General features: G+C 36.3%; 1 protein-coding gene across 1 annotated transcript in view; it reads left to right on the top strand.

The window, feature by feature from the left end:
- LOC127833837 (uncharacterized) overlaps positions 1–19,725 on the top strand; it is a 216,826-nt gene that overhangs the window by 185,775 nt on the left and 11,326 nt on the right. Inside the window, exons 8-16 of the mRNA XM_052359326.1 lie at positions 1,508–1,680; positions 3,091–4,546; positions 5,043–5,220; positions 5,637–6,206; positions 6,845–6,917; positions 16,456–16,556; positions 16,793–16,950; positions 18,846–19,154; positions 19,229–19,654. The gene's annotated coding sequence lies outside the window, so the exon portion shown is untranslated. The remainder of the gene's footprint in view (positions 1–1,507; positions 1,681–3,090; positions 4,547–5,042; positions 5,221–5,636; positions 6,207–6,844; positions 6,918–16,455; positions 16,557–16,792; positions 16,951–18,845; positions 19,155–19,228; positions 19,655–19,725) is intronic.

Below are 19,725 nucleotides of genomic sequence, written 5' to 3'. Positions count from 1 at the left end.
TCTTGATGAAATCTGGGTGGGATTGTATTTGGGTCATCTGGGGTAAAAATCTAGGTCAAATAAATAGAAAAACCTTGTGTTGACAATAGAGGTCACAATTTTCATCCAATATTTATGAACTGTGGTCAGAATGTTTATCTTGATGAAATCTGGATTGGGATTGTATTTGGGTCATCTAGAGTCAGGAACTAGGTCACTAGGTCAAATCATAGAAAAACATTGTGTAGACAATAGAGGTCATAGTTTTCATCTGATCTTAATGAGTCAGGTGAGCGATTCAGTGCCATCATGGCCCTCTTGTTTTTAAATTTCACCCATGTATACAGCTTGTTACATGTAACATGTTTATTTACTTTTGATTTTTAACATTCAAAGATCTGTAAAGACATGGTAAAAATGTTAGAATGTTTTTGCAACTTTTGGAAGACATTTATGTCAAATGTTTGCCTCCCATTTATTGAAACATATATTTACAGTAAAACATCAGTGAAAGCATTGTAAAAGTAAAGTGATTAATAGAATGAGAACCAATAAAATACATTTTATTTTAACCTCTCCGGTGGTTTATAGAGAAATATCAGTGAAATAAAACTGGTATTTCACTGTTTTAAACAGTGAAAAATAGCAGTGAAAATTATCGATATTTTTCACTGTTTTACTGTGAAATGACGTCATTTTTTTCGACGAAATGACGTAATAAATCCTACGAAATTATCCAGTTTAATTCTTTTACAATATAAATAAGCGGTGAAAAAAGCATAAAATAAAAAGAAAATGTGTTGTATTCGATGGAATATAGATTTTAATTCACTCGTGATCATAAAAAATACATATTTTCACTCGTGGCAGCGCCACTTATGAAAATATTATTTTATATGATCACTCGTGAAATAAAATTGATATCCCATAGAATCCAACAAATATCCTCTATATATTTTGTACAAGTTGATTTTCCCTTTTTTGTTATGCAGGTAAGGAGCTGCTAAAAGATTAATAAGCTGTGTTGTGGGAAAATGTGGCTAAATGCATGTGCTTAAATTGTTATCCCAGATTAGCCTGTGCAGTCTTTAAGGCTAATCAGGTATAACACTGACTCTTTCAAAGTATTTTTTGTTGAAAGGAAGTCTCCTCTTTATGAAAATTAAGTCTAGTCGGAAAGTGTCCCCCCTGATTAGCTTATGGGAAATTTGTGTTAGTTTTGAATATTTATGAGCCACATATTGGCTTATGAAATTAAATCTCTGCAAGTTTAGAATTTTTTTTTTATGAATTTACAGGTTTATATAGCACTTGCCAACACTTTAAATGTTAAAATATATAATGGTCTGATTTGATTCATGTGTATGCTATTTTGGACATGTAACCAAGGATATGCCAGATTAAAAAGTCATAAGAATGAAGATTTTCTGTTTAAACAATTCACATCCAATCAAAATGCTTGATTTTTTTATAAATTGAAATACAAACCTTTGTTTCAGGTTCATATCACCCATTGTGTTGTTTTCAGAAGAGCACCATCATCGATATTGATTTGGCGCAGCAACAGCACCAGTCCAGCCCGCATGAGCCTCAGTCAAGGACGAACCTTCCCCTCCACCTGACCCTAGCAGCCTCAGTCCACGACGACCCTTCCACTCGACCTGACCCTAGCGCCTCCACCTTGACCTACGGCCTCAAAAGGTCAGCTTTGTTGAATGTTTCCATTCGTCTGCAGGAAATTCTGAGCACGTTGAGTTCTCGTGAACTGTTCTCAACAACTGCAATGTCCTTGTTGAGTGAACCACACTCGAGCCTGAGTTAGTTCAGGTTGAGTGCCGGGATAGGAACAAGTGTTCCAGACACGAGGAGTTATAGCAAAAGTTATGTTAAAGCTAACAATCAGTTCTCGCTGTTGGACACCAGAAAGAATATCAAAACAATAAAAAGTTGGATAACCTGTACAAGGGCAGTAACGACTTCGTTTTTAACACTCATGGTACATCCCTGGGCATGCCTCAGGCGTGAATTCGGACATCTGAAACGAGGTGCTAAAGGTTAACCCATCAGGGTTTGTTACTTTGCACTCCAAGCCCAATTGACCACACATTGAATTGGCAATAGACAAGGCGTAAAAAAATGACAGCAGTTTGGATGTGTCAACCAGTATGCCCTTCGACTCTCAACTCGGCCATAAGCAATATCAATTAGGCTTGCATGTCATCTCAGCTTCTTGAGTATCTGGTATGACCTTAAAGAGTTATTTATACTGTCAAAGTTGGGGCAACAATTCAGCCCAATTCCTAATCTTAAAAAGTCTATTCCAAATTTTTCCATAATTACTGTCTAAAGTTCACAATTGACGGTTGGCTAAAACAATTATTTGATTTTAATAGGTTGTAACATCTATAAGTAGAACGTTAATATTAAATTTACAATAGTAATACACTTTATATTGATAGCACTTATTCTTAATTTTTAGCTCGGCGTTTTCGGAGAAAACTATAGGTATTGTCATAGCCAGCTCGTCGTCCGCCGGCGTCGTGCTAAAACCTTCACATTTTGCTCTAAAATCAAAGTGCTTCCACCTACAACTTTGAAACCTCATATGTAGATGCACCTTGATGAGGTCTACATGTCACACCCATTTTTGGGTCACTAGGTCAAAGGTTAAGGTCACTGTGACCTCTATAAAATAATAATAATTTCTGACAAGCTTTCATTTATTAAAAACTGCACCCTAGCCGAGCTTTTGCACTCGTTATGCGTAGCTCTTGTTAAGTAATTAATTAGCAAAAAGTTGTATTGTGTAACATTTAAAGTGGTATAGTCTCACATTTTGAAGTTATGTCTGTTTATAAAAAAGATAATTATGGCAACTTGCTACAACATTTCAAGTGGGTTCACGTTATTCATTTAAACAATGCTATTATGAGTGCTACTTTGCACAAAAATCATTTCGCTATCCTAAATATCAATTATAGAAACACTGTTTTGCATTAAACAAACAGGTGTGTTAAGTAAGGTGTTACAGCATATTTACATGTATTCAAGACGTATTCATTTGTTACTAAAAACACTCTATTTTTAGTTTACTTGCCATTTCCTTTTCAGATCACATTATTATCCAAGAAGAAGAACATTGTTGAAGTAAATGTTGAAAACAGTCCAAACCCCCTTCTCGCACAAATACTACAAGTCGCTCGAGACATTCAGCACGCCACCTATGAACATCTCGCACAAAAACTACAAGTCGCTCAAGAAATTCAGCACGCCACCTATGAACATCTCGCACAAATACTACAAGTCGCTCAAGAAATTCAGCATGCCACCTATGAACATCTCCCACAAATACTACAAGTCGTTCAAGAAATTCAGCACGCCACCTATGAACATCTCCCACAAATACTATAAGTCGCTCAAGAAATTCAGCATGCCACCTATGAACATCTCCCACAAATACTATAAGTCGCTCAAGAAATTCAGCACGCCACCTATGAACATCTCGCACAAATACTACAAGTTGCTCAGAAATTCAGCACGCCACCTATGAAAATCTCCCACAAATACTACAAGTCGCTCAAGAAATTCAGCATGCCACCTATGACCATCTAGCACAAATACTACATGTCGGTCAAGAAATTCTGCATGCCACCTATGAACATCTCGCACAAATACTACAAGTCGCTCAAGAAATTCAGCACGCCACCTATGAAAATCTCCCACAAATACTACAAGTAGCTCAAGAAATTCAGCACGCCACCTATGAACATCTCCCAATACTACAAGTCGCTCAAGAAATTCAGCATGCCACCTATGACCATCTCGCACAAATACTACATGTCGGTCAAGAAATTCTGCACGCCACCTATGAACATCTCGCACAAAATACTACAAGTCGCTCAAGAAATTCAGCACGCCACCTATGAAAATCTCCCACAAATACCACAAGTCGTTCAAGAAATTCAGCACGCCACGTATGAACATCTCCCACAAATACTACAAGTCGTTCAAGAAATTCAGCACGCCACCTATGAACATCTCACAAATACTACAAGTCACTCAAGAAATTCAGCACGCCACCTATGAACATCTCCCACAAATAATACAAGTTGTTCAAGAAATTCAGCACGCCACGTATGATCATCCCCTTGAAATACTACAAGTCTTCAACAAATTCAGCACGTCACCTATGAACATCTCACAAATACTACAAGTCGCTCAAGAAAATCAGCACTCCAGGTATTAACATCTTGCACAAATACTACAAGTCGCTCAAGCAATTCAGCGTGTCACCTATGAACATCTTGCATGGTGGCTTGGTGAGTCTGACTTCTGTCTTGACAAGTCACTCAAGATAAAATAATCGAATCTAACAGACAGAGCAGGTGCTGAGTGACTCGTCTGTTAACTTGACTGACCTCGATACGTTGCTCTCAAATAATGAGAACCTGACGCACGAGGAACAGTGCTGTCCAACATTCCCAGTTTTTGGTTGGCGACTTCACTGTCATGACTCACACAATCACTGCCTATAGCCCTGCTGCAGCAGAAGCAGCAACAAAAACAGGTAGTATATTAGCTGCGCTCTGGAAAAACAGTGCTAAAGTGTTGTCCCAGATAAGTGTGTTAGGTCTGCTCAGGCTTATTAGTGACCACGTGTTCTGAATATGCCTTTAAAACAAAAAATTCCATTAAAGTGGAAAGTGTCGTGGCTGTTTGTGCAGACAGCACAGTCTAATCTGGAACGACTCTTTTTTTTAACTGGTCAAACTGAGTAAATAAATACTTATAAGTGTTGATTTGATATCAGTGTTAATCATAAAAGGTCAGGGCATATTTTCATACATTTGTGCCAAAATTCAGCCTCTAAACCAAAAGTTGTTTCTTTGTTTTCACTTGTATATTACAAATAATCCCCTTTCATAAATTAAACATGATACCTATTAAATGTTGTTTAATATAAGTTAAACAATTATTGAAATGCAGTAAACATTCCATGAAATAATTATCTGCATTTATTTTAAATAAGAATATCTATAAACTACAATTTACCACCTGTCCAGGTTTTCAGTATACAGATATGCAACTGGAGTGATGATATGCCCTGAAGATATTTATTAATTATACCCCCTGTTAATTGGGTATAATGGAATCCCCTTGGATGGACGTCTATCTGTCTGTCTTTCCATCTGTCTGTGGGCGTTCACTTAACGATTCAACGTTCAGCTTTCACACTTTCAGGTATTGTTCCTTCTCATATGAGGTTGTGAATGTACATTGTATCATTCTACACTAAACATTACACAACTGAGACATTCTATACCATCATGCTACATATTATGACTTGTGGCATTGTGGTATAATCTGCATCACAATTATTACAAATTCTTGTTTGACTAGACAGCAATGACACTTTTTTAGCTGAGTTTTTTTATACGGATAAGAAGATGTTGTTTTCCATTTCCCATTCTCTTAATGATTCTAGTACATGTGTATGTCAGTTGTCAGTTAATGGCATAAGTATATGCACTTAGTTAATCCAGGAAAACGATAACTTAATGACCACACTTTTACGACTAAAATGCATTTTTATTTGTGAAGAAGTATATAAAAATTGATTAAATTCTTGGATTTTCTCGTTTTTGCGATTCCTACAGGACCCCATGCAGTCACACATCTGTACACAGCGGACAACAAGAGGCTCTCTGGTCAGCTGGGCCCCTACAGGACCCCATGCAGTCACACATCTGTACACAGCGAACAACAACAGGCTCTCTGGTCAGCTGGGCTCCTACAGGACCCCATGCAGTCACACATCTGTACACAGCGGACAACAACAGGCTCTCTGGTCAGCTGGGCCCCTACAGGACCCCATGCAGTCACACATCTGTACACAGCGGAACAACAATAGGCTCTCTGGTCAGCTGGGCCCCTACAGGACCCCATGCAGTCACACATCTGTACACAGCGGGACAAGAACAGGCTCTCTGGTCAGCTGGGCCCCTACAGGACCCCATGAAGTCACACATCTGTACACAGCGGACAACAACAGGCTCTCTGGTCAGCTGGGCCTGGACGCCCGGGGACAAATCCTTGGTATAGGCGGTGAGCTCTTGGGCTAGGAATTTGGGTCAAAGCTGAACGAGTCCTACCCCAAGGGTACATCCAGTCTAACCATGGGGCTCCAAACTTCCCTTCTCAGGGGCAGATATAACCTCATCTACAAGGTAGATTGTAATACAAAGAGTTTCACAGTCATTCAAATAATTTTTGGTAAAGTACGGAATTTGTCTTTTTTTCTGCTACTTGAGGCCTGAAACTTTGAATGCATTTGATACCATGTTGTCCATTCTTTTGCGATGTGTGTGTGTACTTCTGTCAACTTTTTGTCAAGGGATATTGCCTCCTAAAGTATTGGAGAGAATTAAATGAAATCTCCCAGAAATGTTCCTTGGGTGTTCATTTTTTTCTTCTTTTTTGAAACTGCATAGCCAAGAGGTTTAATATTTAGTTTGCTAAAACTGTTACCAAATTATGTCTCAAGGGTCAATACTGGCTTAGCTCTGGGATTTCCCAGTTTTACATATACATATATAGGGACAGCCAAAATCTTTGTTTGAAACTTCAAAGCCCAGGTGTTTCATATTTGGTATGGAACATCATCTAAAGGTCCCCTACATAGTTTATTTTTTTAATGAACTTGGTCCTAGTGGTCATTGACTGATCCTGGTAAAACCGTCATAAAAATGTTGTGTTAAACAGCAAAGTCTCGTGGGTTTTATATTTGGTCCATGTAACTGATGCCATTTCTGAATGCATTGAATACATTTCTGGGATTTGTTAAGATATTTATATCTGTTCATAGGGTCCTTATCATCACAAGTTTGGCCCAGCAAATGATGTTCCCCAACTGCAACACAGCCACTGCATCTCAACAGGTAAGTCCCAGTAATACACTGCCCGTCTGTAGATCTGCCGTGGAATCATATGGATTTCTATGGAAATCGTTAGATGAAATTCCGTGGAGTATTGGCACTAACTTTCCATCCGATTCCATGCAATCAATGGAAAAGTGAAAAAAAAACAGAAGGGGGACTTGATATGGGATGGAATTCCATAAAATGCCGTGGAATTCCATAGAATTCCGTGGTATTCCATATAATGCCGTGGAATTCCATAGAATGCCGTGAAATTCCATAGAATGCCGTGGAATTCCATAGTATGCCGTGGAATTCCATAGAACGCCGTGGAATTCCATAGAACGCCGTGGAATTCCATGGAATGCCGTGGAATTCCATAGAATGCCGTGGAATTCCATAGAATGCCGTGGAATTCCTTGAAAAGCTATGGAAATTAATAAAAAGCTGGAATAAAATAGAAAAAAAAAAAGATTATAGATCAAAGGCATTTTATTGATTTTGAAAATGACAAATGTGAATGTAACTAAAGGTTTCATCATAGAAGTTAAACAAGTACAAGATCTGGCATCAATCATTAACCACACACATGCAGTCACAGTACATATTCAAAAATGAGTGGTTTTACATTTTCATAAAGTACCAACTCTCTTAACCACAGGCATGCATGCACAAATTCAAAAACACATCCATATAAACATGCACGCATATACAGGTGAGAAAAGAAAAACTTATAAAAGGCACAATATAAAACATAGAAGTAGAATTTTACATTTCTCTAATGACAAGTATACTTCCTTTCTCACATATGTTCATAAACACACACAATTACATGCACACACACATCACGCACAATTGTTCTAGAATTTTTTCTCATAAATTTTAACGTTCAACAACTGTTCCTTATTAATTCTAGAACACTTTCAGTATGATAACAGAAGTTCAGTAAATTCTAGTTGATGTGTTCCAGTACAATTCTAGAAAAGTTCCGAAGGTTAACTTCAAATATTTTAGTCTGAAACCAACTTTCTAGAAAACAAATTCCCATGCAGACCGCCATTATTCAAGTACTGAGCATAGTTAATAATAATACATAACAAATTAACAACTGTTGTAAATTGGTTATTTATTATACTATGCTCAGTACTGTTGAACACGGACTTAATTCAATTATCCAAGTTTCAAATTCCTAAATTAAAAAAAACAACAAATAAATTAAGACCAAAAACAAACACAAAATACAATTCACAAAATAAATAAATGGTCTTTTTTATACAAGAAGTAACCAAAATAAAACATGTCACCAGCCACAGACTGCCAGGCTTAACACAGAGGCTAGTTTTTAAAAATGTTTGTCCAAGTCTTCCACTGCCATTTTCCTTTTCTTCTGAGAATATTGAACACCAGTCACTGCCTCCGGGTCCTTTTTGGTATGAGGTACATTGTATACTGCTCACATGTGCTCTACAGAATAAAAAATCTTAAAAATGTCTAAAGCAAAGAGTTATTTACATTCAAACTATAACAAGAGATTGCAAAGCAATATGGTCCCCTAACTGTAAAACTTCACTATTTTAAGTTTGTTAAATATATTTGTTGCCATAGCAACCAGAATTCTTGCATTATAAACAACATAAAATGACGTGCAAAATGGCCTTATTGTCATCTGTTCATGTTTCAAGTTTCATGAAAAAATACTTAGAACTTTTAAAGTTATCCCAAGATCCAGAAAAGTGTAACTGACTTAGACCAATATATTGAATTCCAAAAAGACAAAATACTTTCAGGTGGTTAACATTAAATAACTTATCTAGCCGAGGGCATGACAATATTTACCATGAATTTGTGGCCCTGTAAGTCCTCTAGGTAAATGCGCTTAAAGAGCCGCTTTGCTGTTGGATTATTTCCCTGCCAAACTCTGCAGTATCTTCCATCAACTGGTCAATGGTAATTAAAGCACATAATGAAAATGTATAGGGAACGTAATTCATGAATTGTTTTAAATATTAAGTTGCTAAATGGTCTTTAGAAAGAGAACTAAAAACGAAGTGAATACATTGCAAAGCACTAAGCATAACTTAATTTGTTGGTATGATTAGTAAAAATTTATTATTGCTATAATTAGAATGATGTGTAATTCTATTGGTATGAAAATGCACACTCAGATACCTAAAAACCAATTCCATTGGTTTAATTTTTTATTTACAAGCAAATACGTTGAATTGATATCCCCCACCAACATGCTTCTGGACACATAAGTATTATATTTGACACTCAAACAAGCATTTTTTAAAGATACAAAGGGCCATAACCCCGTTTTTAACAGATGGTGTACAATTCCATTTGGCGTGCATCATCCTTTTATCCATATATATACTCGAACCAGGTTTCAATGAAATCCGCCAAAGCACTTCCAGAATATGGCCTAGGACACACAAAAAGCATTTTTTCAAGATACAAAGGGCCATAACTCTGTTATTAACTAATGGTGTACAATGCCATTTGGCATGCATCATCCTCTTATCCATATACATACTCATACCAAGTTTCAGTGAAATCTGCCAAAGCACTTCCAAGATATGGCTACGGACGGATGGAAAGACAGACAGACGTAAGGATGGAAGGACGGACAGACAACGCCAAAACAATATCCCTCCGCCTATGGCGGGGGATAATAATAAACATTAACACCATTAATGAGCATTGAGTGCTCAACATGCACAGTAAAAAACTTCCTTAGCCTGCAGTTCCATAACATTGCATGATAAAATTCCGATACTACATTCAACGTTATTAATTTCTCCACATAGGTCTTATTACTTCCTTTTTCAACCTGCAAACTCCACTAAGTGAAAATTTGGGTGACAGCTGCTTTTAAACTAATATTTGCCATACTAAAACCTCAAATATCACATAAAAAGGTCTACTATAATGTCATAAGAAGATTAAATTTAAAGGAATATTTAGAAATAATAAAAATAACAAACCTTCAGTTGTTGTTCTATTCCTAGACAGACTGCTCAAACACTGTATGCATCACTCTTTAGCAATATTTCATGTCACTTTCCAAATGATATAAATACATAAGTATTTTAAGAAAGTGTTTTTAATGGAAAAACTAATGAACTCTTCTGTTTGTTAAATGTCTTTAACTTTATTTTAACAAGTTAAACCAGTACATTGTCCACCATGTTTCATGTTTCAATCTAACAGGCAAACTTTCTGTATTTGAATTCAGCCAATTAGAAAAGGCTGTTATATCTTATAACCAATAGATTTGCAGCAAACATACCCAACATCTGATGAACAACACATGCTTGGCTTATCAGATAGATTGTTATTTGACAACCTGGACTGGCTGAGTTTGATATTGAGAAAAAACAGTGTGTATACCACTTGGACAGGGTTAAGGAATTTAAACTTGTAGAAATTGCTTTGAAAGTAACAACTACTCCTACTTCTGCAGAACTACTACTTTAATTACTACAGCATCAACAACACCACCACCAACAACAACAGCAACAATAACAGCAGCAACAGCAGCAACAACAACAGCAGCAACAACAACAGCAGCAACAGCAGCAGCAACAACTGCTACTACAGCAACAACTACTACTACTGCTACCTCTATTGCTACTACTATTGCTACAGAAACTGTTAATGCTACTACTACTACTACTACCACCACAACCTCTACTGATATAAAAAACACTACTGCTACTACATCAATTACTACAACAACAACACCTACTACAACAACAACAACTACTACTACTAATACAGCAACTACATCTACAACTACTACTACTACTGCTGCTGCTGCTGTCGCTACTATGAATTCATTTGGCTATTTGTAAGTGTAAGGTGTTCTATATGTGTTCTTATTCCCCATAAGAACTTTTGTAGAACTAACTGGTTCTTAAAGCATTCTAGATGTGTTCTAGAACTACATTTTAAAACATTTTTTGAAATTTTTGACCATATTTTGTCCTTGAAATGTTCTAAAAAGGTTATTGAAATTATTGGAACAGTTTCTGTCCTAAGCCATTTTCCACAAATGTTCTGGATTTATTCTAAAAAAAATGTTTTGGAACAATTCCAGAACATACGTTTTAGAACACAAATATGGAACAGTTCCAGAACTGTTCCAATTTCTAGAACAAATTTATATATATCTTTATTGCATTTTCTTTTAAATACAAAATACATGATGCAAATAAATTTATACATGTATTAAACTACAAATACATTTCAGACAACCAGCGAAAATTTTCTAAGTTATTTTCCATTGATTTCCATCCAAGAAAATGTATAAGTTATTTTCCATAACGATTTCCGTTGAAAAAAATGGCTAAGTCCAACTTTCCATGGTGTTTTCCATACATTCCGTGGAAATGCATGGAATTTTAGTCAAGATTCCGTGGAATTCCATAACAGCTTCAGATGGAAAATTGGCAAGTGGATGGAATTCCATCAAATTCCATGGATTTCCATCGATTTCCGTAGAATTCCATAATATTTTCTACGGAATTCCATAGAAAAGTGCTAATGACTATGGCAGATCTACAGACGGGTGGCACTACCTCTCAAAAGGTATGTCCCAGTAATACACAGGCACTACCTCTCAACAGGTAAGTCCCAGTAATACACAGGCACTACCTCTCAACAGGTAAGTCCCAGTAATACATAGGCACTACCTTTCAGCAGGTAAGTCCAAGTTATACACAGGCACTACATCTCAACAGGTAAGTCCCAGTAATACACAGGCACAAAATCTCAACAGGTAAGTCCCAGTAATAGTTTGTTTCATCACTTTTGGAATGGGGCTGGGACTTTTTGTATTCGGAAAAAAACTGTCTTTTTATTATTCCCCGCCATAGGAGGAGGGATATTGTTTTGGCGTTGTCCGTCTGTCCGTCTTTCCATCCGTCCGGCACTTTTGTGTCCGGGGCCATATCTTGGAAATGCTTTGGCGGATTTTATTTGTTGAAATTTGGTTTGAGTATATATATGGATAAGAGGATGATGCACCTTAAATGGCATTGTACACCATCTGTTAATAACGGAGTTAAGTTCCTGTGTACCTTGAAAAAAATCTTTTTAATATAAGCTTAGAGCTTTATCTCCATTAACACATGAGCCAGAGCCATGCATTTTGCCATATTTGTTATTAATCATCTGAGGGTGATTCATATTCAACACCCATAATCCTAGGGGCTAAGGGCATGGCCCTTTGTATCTTGAAAAAATGCTTTTTAATATAAGCATAGAGCTTTATCTCCATTAACACATGAGCCAGAGCCATGAAACTTGCCATAGTTGGTCTCAATCATCTGGGGGTGCTTCACATTCAACATCCATAATCCTAGGGGTCAAGGTCAAGGTTACACATCGTGGTTAAAGGTCACAAATTTAATGAATTATTCATTATTTAGTCATTCTTTTACTATGCATTAAGGATTCTGTAATAACTGTCCATAGTTAATTGATTCATGAAAAATATACTATCTGCATTGTATTGTCTGCAAACCCATCACAGGTACAAATGAGTTAAAAAAATAATTAACAAAAGGCACAACCCTTCACTTATACCTTTTATTTTAGTTCTACACCCATTCATAAACAAAATTTATTTGTCAGGGGATATCAATTCAACAAATTTACTTGGCTTAAGTAAAATTGAGAAATTGGTGTTGTGGTAGTTTTTAGTAACAAATACTTTAATATTGAGGATACAAGTGTGTTAAATATTATGGAAAATAAAATGGAAAAGGCATATATTTTTTCCTTGCTTTGGAAACCTTCATTTGTTAATTTTATTCAGTCATTTTAGAAAAATGTATACTTTGTTACATTTGAAATGTGGCCGAACAACAGCCCCAAATAAATATAAATTAAAAACTGAGGTAAGTCCCCTTATCATTGGAAAAGGAATCACTGCTGATCACCTAGCACGAGTTCCCATCTTAAAATGCCTCGTTCTTAGAAAACTTGTCTTAATGCATGTGCTGCTTTAAGCCTCACCCTAGATTAGCCTGTTCATTCCGCACAGGCTAGTATGAGACGACATTATCCACTTTTTTGCACTTTTTTGCTTTTTTTGTTTCAGGTAGTCTCTTCTTTATGAAAACCCTGTCTTGTTCGAAAAATTTTCCCTGATTAGCCTGCGCCAACTGCACATGCATTAAGCCAAATTTTCCCTAAATGCGGCTTTTATAAACTTAAGACTTTTGTTGCAATCAAGTTTAACAAATTGGTAAAACCCAAATGCTAACTGGGTTTTCTGCACTTCAATTAATTGACCAGACTATCTTATTTCAATTTGAGGGTTAAACCTGAAACTAAAGCATCTTCAATACAATACAAGAGTTTCACACTTAACACTCAAATTATGAGTTATATTGACCAACAAGAGCTTTATTTAAAAAATGGCAATAATATTCAAATTATATGTAGGTACCAATCAAAACTTACTCTTTAACTCTTTGCAAAATCATGTTCCATATCAAATGTAATGATCATAATGAAACAGTCATTTCCATAAAAAGGGGTCAATGTTTTTTGTACAATGGGTTTTATACTTGTTGAGATCTGGATAGCAACTTTAATAGCCAATAATGTGATTGAAATTGTTATTATATGCAAATGATAGTAGTAGTATAAGAAGCTTTGTATCGACTACATCAGAAATTGATTTCCCGAATTGCTATAGACCCCAGAAGACTTGTTAGTGATATGTGATACATATGAACACATTTTTAGATCTGTTTTAACCTTACTCTGTAAAGCATTTATTGTAATAACCCTATGTTAAGTATTGTGCTGTACTGCGTGGTCAACTTTTGGCTCGTTACCACTCTAGATGCCTTATTTGTTAATCTAATCTCGATGAAACTTGGCATGAATTATATATTGATGCTACCACAGGGGCAACATATATCACTTAATATAGATACAACTTAGTGGGTATGCTTATATTGACAATATGTATGCCAATTTGGAGTTCAGGTTATGTGCTATGTCAAATTGTAGAACTCCACTCCAGATGCCACATTTATGACTCAATTTGATGAAACTTGGTCAAAATGTTTATCTTTTAATTTTTGAGGCTAAGTTTCTTTCAATGTAACATTCATCCAAAAACTAGGTCACCAGGTACAATATATAAAAACCTTCTTTTCACTTTAGAACTCACATTATTAACTCATTCTTGGTGAAACGTGGTCATAATGTTAATCTTGAATGCTTGACATTGGATTCACATCATGTGCATTCAAAAACTAGGTCACTAGTTCAAATGTTCTTAATAACTTGTTACCACTCAAAATAACTTTATTGACACTCAATCTTCATCAAACTTCATTTGAATGATTTTTATGCCCCCATTCGAAGAAGAGGGGGTATATTGCTTTGCTCATGTCGGTCGGTCTGTCAGTCCGTCCACCAGGTGGTTGTCAGACGATAACTCAAGAACGCTTGGGCCTAGGATCATGAAACTTCATAGGTACATTGATCATGACTCGCAGATGACCCCTATTGATTTTCGAGGTCACTAGGTCAAAGGTCAAGGTCACGGTGACCCGAAATAATAAAATGGTTTTCGGATGATAACTCAAGAACGCATACGCCTAGGATCATGAAACTTCATAGGTACATTGATCATGACTTGCAGATGACCCCTATTGATTTTGAGGTCACAAGGTCAAAGGTCAAGGTCACGGTGACCCAAAATAGTAAAATGATTTTCGGATGATAACTCAAGAACACTTTTGCCTAGGATCATGACACTTCATAGGTACATTGATCGTGACCCGCAGATGACCCCTATTGATTTTCAGGTCACTAGGTCAAAGGTCAAGGTCACAGTGACAAAAATCGTATTCACACAATGGCTGCCACTACAACGGACAGCCCATATGGGGGGCATGCATGTTTTACAAACAGCCCTTGTTGTATTTTGTCTAGACCAAGTTTGAAATCGGGTCACATCTTTCCATTAACAAGGTAAAAAAGTTAAATCACCACTCTAGAAGCCATATGTATTGACTCAATCATGTTCAAACTGGCATTGGACCTCTGAAGCAATTCAGTCGTGTTGTGCAAAATCAATATATAAATTATTTTGACGTGTTGACAACGTGATAATTTTAATAAGATCGTTTCTAGTAAGGGACAGAATTAAAGACAACGTGCGATAATATGACAATTATTTAAAATACTATCTTATGTATTTGTTGACATATAAGGTATAAACCACTGAAGCAATAGCTACATCTTATCGTATCCTATGGAAAACACGTGTTTAGATCTTAGTGTTAAGATCTTTTTAGCAATTATATTGCTTTCACTAAATATGCGGTTGGGTATTTCTGTTGATGAGTTTCACATTCCTAGAATGTTCTAATATGACAAGTTTCGAGATGATTCGTGGGAGAAAATGTAAATATTAGTGAATTGCAGAGTGCACGTAGAACTATGAAACGGTAAAAAAAGAAATATACACGACGTGCTGCCATGTCGTGTTATTTTTCAATAATTAAGAGCGAATATATTATAAACGTTTTAATTTCTTTTTTGGCGTATCTTTATGATTACAAATCTTCCATACGACAAAACCGAAACAGCTAAGTAAGACATCAAAACTGCTAAGTAAGACACCGAAACTGCTGAGTAAGACACCGACACTGCTTAGTAAGACACCGAAACTGATAAGTAAGACACCGACACTGCTAAGTAAGACACCGAAAGTGCTAAGCAAGACTTGTTAATGGAATTTTAATAATGGAAATATTGTATTTAATATGTTTTTCTTAATGATGGATGTCTTTTAGTGTTATGAAGGACATTAATTAAAAATGTACAAAATCGTTATAAACACTGTGATGATTCTATACGGAACTTAAGAATAATTTTGCAACGATCCCATTCAGGTTGTTATATTGGATGAGTAAACACTGTGAAACTCGTTTTCATGAAATGTTAGGTACCGTTACACGAAAATGATGTGCGCACCAAAGTTTGCTTGCTTCTACTTCTAAAATACAACAACTAATGCCCGTTGATTTATACCGAACAGTTGCTACGCATTTTTGAGAGGATGGGAAATTAGATATCTGGCTGCGGTATAAGAAGCGCTTTCAGATATCAACTATTTAGTTGGCTTGTGATCACTTGTGGAGTTTATGCGCATGTTCAATTTATATTTCAATTACGAAGGGAAAGTGTTATTCGCGTGTTAAGCTAGTTGTTGTTTTAAATTCCCAATAGTTGGCAAGTATTATTTGGAAAATATTTAAATGGCAGAGGTACATGACTGTATATAGGTATACTTGCAAATATTTGGACTTAATAACATGATGATAATGCATTTTCAACGGAATACTACCTTACATGTTCATTTTTCAATAAAATAAGTGATGCAAGGTGCAGCTCTAACTAAGATTTAATTACAACATATGTTGTCGCAATATGAATTCCATGCTAACAGGTTATTTACTGTGACTTTATCGTCCAAGTAAATACGTCAAATTAATCACTGAACATTGTTTTTTTTTCGCAGTCCAGAGTATGGCTACAGCTCCGAAGTACGTGCAATCTTTACAATATCAAGGCCATTTTCGAAACTTCAAGTCTTCTACCAAAGTTTTAAGTTGAACTCAGGTAAGTCTTCAGGGCCATCCTTACCCTCTTGTTTCAATAAGCAAGATGCAGATTATTTTCAAATAAGGATATTTTGGATTGTTTTCAAATAAGGAAATTATTGATTTTTTTTAAAGATAATTTGTGCAATTAAGAAATATGTTGTTGTGTTTTTCAGTGTACTTAAAATACTGAATGTGTCTAATTTTAAAAGAAAATGTCTGTTTTCTATTCATTCTATGTTCAAATGTCCCCAGTCTCTCTTGCAACAACAGAAGCTGTAGTTGAAGTGTGAAAGAGAGGAAGAGTTGACATGAAATTGCTGCTTCAGCCTTCATTCGAACATCAGCAGCAGCAGCAACAACAACACTTAAAATTCAGCAATCAACAGTTCAATTGACGAAGGCTTTCACATGTACGTGACTTGAGAAAACTTAATTGGAGATTCCTTTTTGGTGAATGTTTTCTTTAATATTTGAGTGGATAATAACAATTGAGCCTTCCTCATGTGGTCAAAGTATCGTCCACGCAGGCTAATCTAGGTTAACACTTTTCAAGATAATCTGGGTTAACACTTTTCAGGCTTATCTGGGTTAACACTTTACAGGCTTATCTGGGTTAACACTTTTCAAGAAAATCTGGGTTAACACTTTTCAGGATTATCTGGGTTAACACTTTTCAGGATTATCTGGGTTAACACTTTTCAGGATTATCTGGGTTAACACTTTTCAGGATTATCTGGGTTAACACTTTTCAGGCTTATCTGGGTTAACACTTCAGGCTTATCTGGGTTAACACTTTTCAGGCTTATCTGGGTTTACACTTTTCAGGCTTATCTGGGTTAACACTTTTCAGGCTTATCTGGGTTAACACTTTTCGCTTTAATGGTATTTTTTGTATACAGGAAGTTTTTTTGGCAAAAATCTAGTTAAGGCCGAGTGTCGACAAAGGATTAGCCTGGGAGAACTAAACAGGCTAACTTGAGACAATATTTTCACACATACATTTAACCCCATTTTCACAGAGTGAGGCTCAATATTGTGAATTATCAAAATGTGACCTTGTCATATACATGTGGCATTATGATTCTGTCCATGTGACCTTGTCATATACATGTGGCATTATGATTCTGTCCATGTGACCTTGTCATATACATGTGGCATTATGATTCTGTCCATGTGACCTTGTCATATACATGTGGCATTATGATTCTGTCCATGTGACCTTGTCATATACATGTGTCATTATGATTCTGTCCATGTGACCTTGTCATATACATGTGGCATTATGATTCTGTCCATGTGACCTTGTCATATGCATGTGGCATTATGATTCTGTCCATGTGACCTTGTCATATACATGTGGCATTATGATTCTGTCCATGTGACCTTGTCATATACATGTAGCATTATGATTCTGTCCATGTGACCTTGTCATATACATGTGGCATTATGATTCTGTTCATGTGACCTTGTCATATACATGTGGCATTATGATTCTGTCCATGTGACCTTTTCATACCTTGAGAACCCACTGCATCTACAAACTATAAACTCATCACTTTTTATTACAATTTTACTTTTCCATTCCCATTCCATTATTTTGCCCCAACCTTACAACTCTTTGTTTTCATTTGTCTATGGCAAAATGATGTATTAAATGACGTCATTAAACAAAAAAGAAACCAGAAACAATTTTGTTCAGTCTATGTTAACTTTGTGTTGTAATTATGAGAGTTAAATAGTACTTTAAAATACTATGGGTAAAATTATGGCGGCTGTTAGTGGTTTGCATCTGACATTATGTCTGCTCTATATTTCAAAACATTGGATCATCATGAAAGTTGGTGATAAAGTTTTTTGTCATAATCTCTCGTCCAAGTTTAGTTAGCAGCCAGATTGAATTTAGCACTTTCACCGTATATTTTTGTTTAATGAAGAAAAATTGACCAAATTAAACTTGTCTGGCATTGCACTCATAATAAATGTAACCCAGTCTTCTAAACAGGATTTTGTTGGCATTCCCGTTGTTCATTTATTTGGATTATGAACTGAGTGAAAAATTGCGCCCTGTCTAAGCATAAATACCATAATAATTTATGCAATTGGCGTAATTTTCTTGATAAATTACATATCTTTTGGTGAAATGTTTACATTGCAAAACTATGTAATGCTTTGTATAGTGTATGTCCTGTGTCTAACTTCATGTCACATGGTGAATTACCTTAAGTAAAGGACCTTGTACGGATGGATAGGATGATCTCCTGCTAATGCTACTGGAGTTTCACTTTGTTGATATTTTATTCCACAGGAAAACATGTCAATTACCAACGCATATCTCCCTGAAAACCTGGCCAAGCTTATAAACAGTGCTAATGCGCCAAACGTGACCCTTCAGAGAAATGGGATTCCAGGACAAATGTCAAACCGTTACCAATCTGGGCTCCAGCAGCAGACTCAGCCGTGGTGGGCAGGTTTATAAAGCACCCATGGTCTCAATGCTCTCTGAACATCTCAATCTCTCAGAAGCCTCAGTCGTGGGGGCAGGTTTATAAAGCACCCATGGTCTCAATGCTCTCTGAACATCTCAATCTCTCAGAAGCCTCAGTCGTGGGGGCAGGTTTATAAAGCACCCATGGTCTCAATGCTCTCTGAACATCTCAATCTCTCAGAAGCCTCAATAGTGGGGGGCAGGTTTATGATGTACCCATGGTCTCACTGCTCTCTGAACTGGGTTTGATTGGTAGATGGTCATCTTGTGACAAAGCCCTAACTTATCATTGGCTAAGTAACTTTTGCACAATATCCAATTAATCATTCTGTATCTCATCACACATGGGAATTCAGAGGCTGTGTAGCTGATATTCTATTCAGGGTTATTAACTAACATTGTGCCCTCAGTTGTGTAAAGTTGTGTGAATATCTTTGTTTAAAAAAGTGTAACGCATAAAACATTTGCATCACTTGTAATCAAAAATGTTCGATGAAGGAACACTCATTTTGCAATATGACAAATATTCCAGAATATATATGTCTTTTGACGGATCTTGGTCAGTGTCTAGCAGTATCCAGGCAAACAAGCCAAGTCAGCAAAGCAGCAATAAGAGCAGCAGCAGTCAAGTAAGTTGTCTTCCATGTTTGAGCTACCTGTGTATGATCTTAATTGTATATGACACAATTAATTCAACAAC

This window comes from Dreissena polymorpha, chromosome 6 (genome assembly GCF_020536995.1).
Source record: "Dreissena polymorpha isolate Duluth1 chromosome 6, UMN_Dpol_1.0, whole genome shotgun sequence".
NCBI lineage: Eukaryota > Metazoa > Mollusca > Bivalvia > Myida > Dreissenidae > Dreissena > Dreissena polymorpha.
This window is presented reverse-complemented; position numbering and strand designations above follow the sequence as displayed.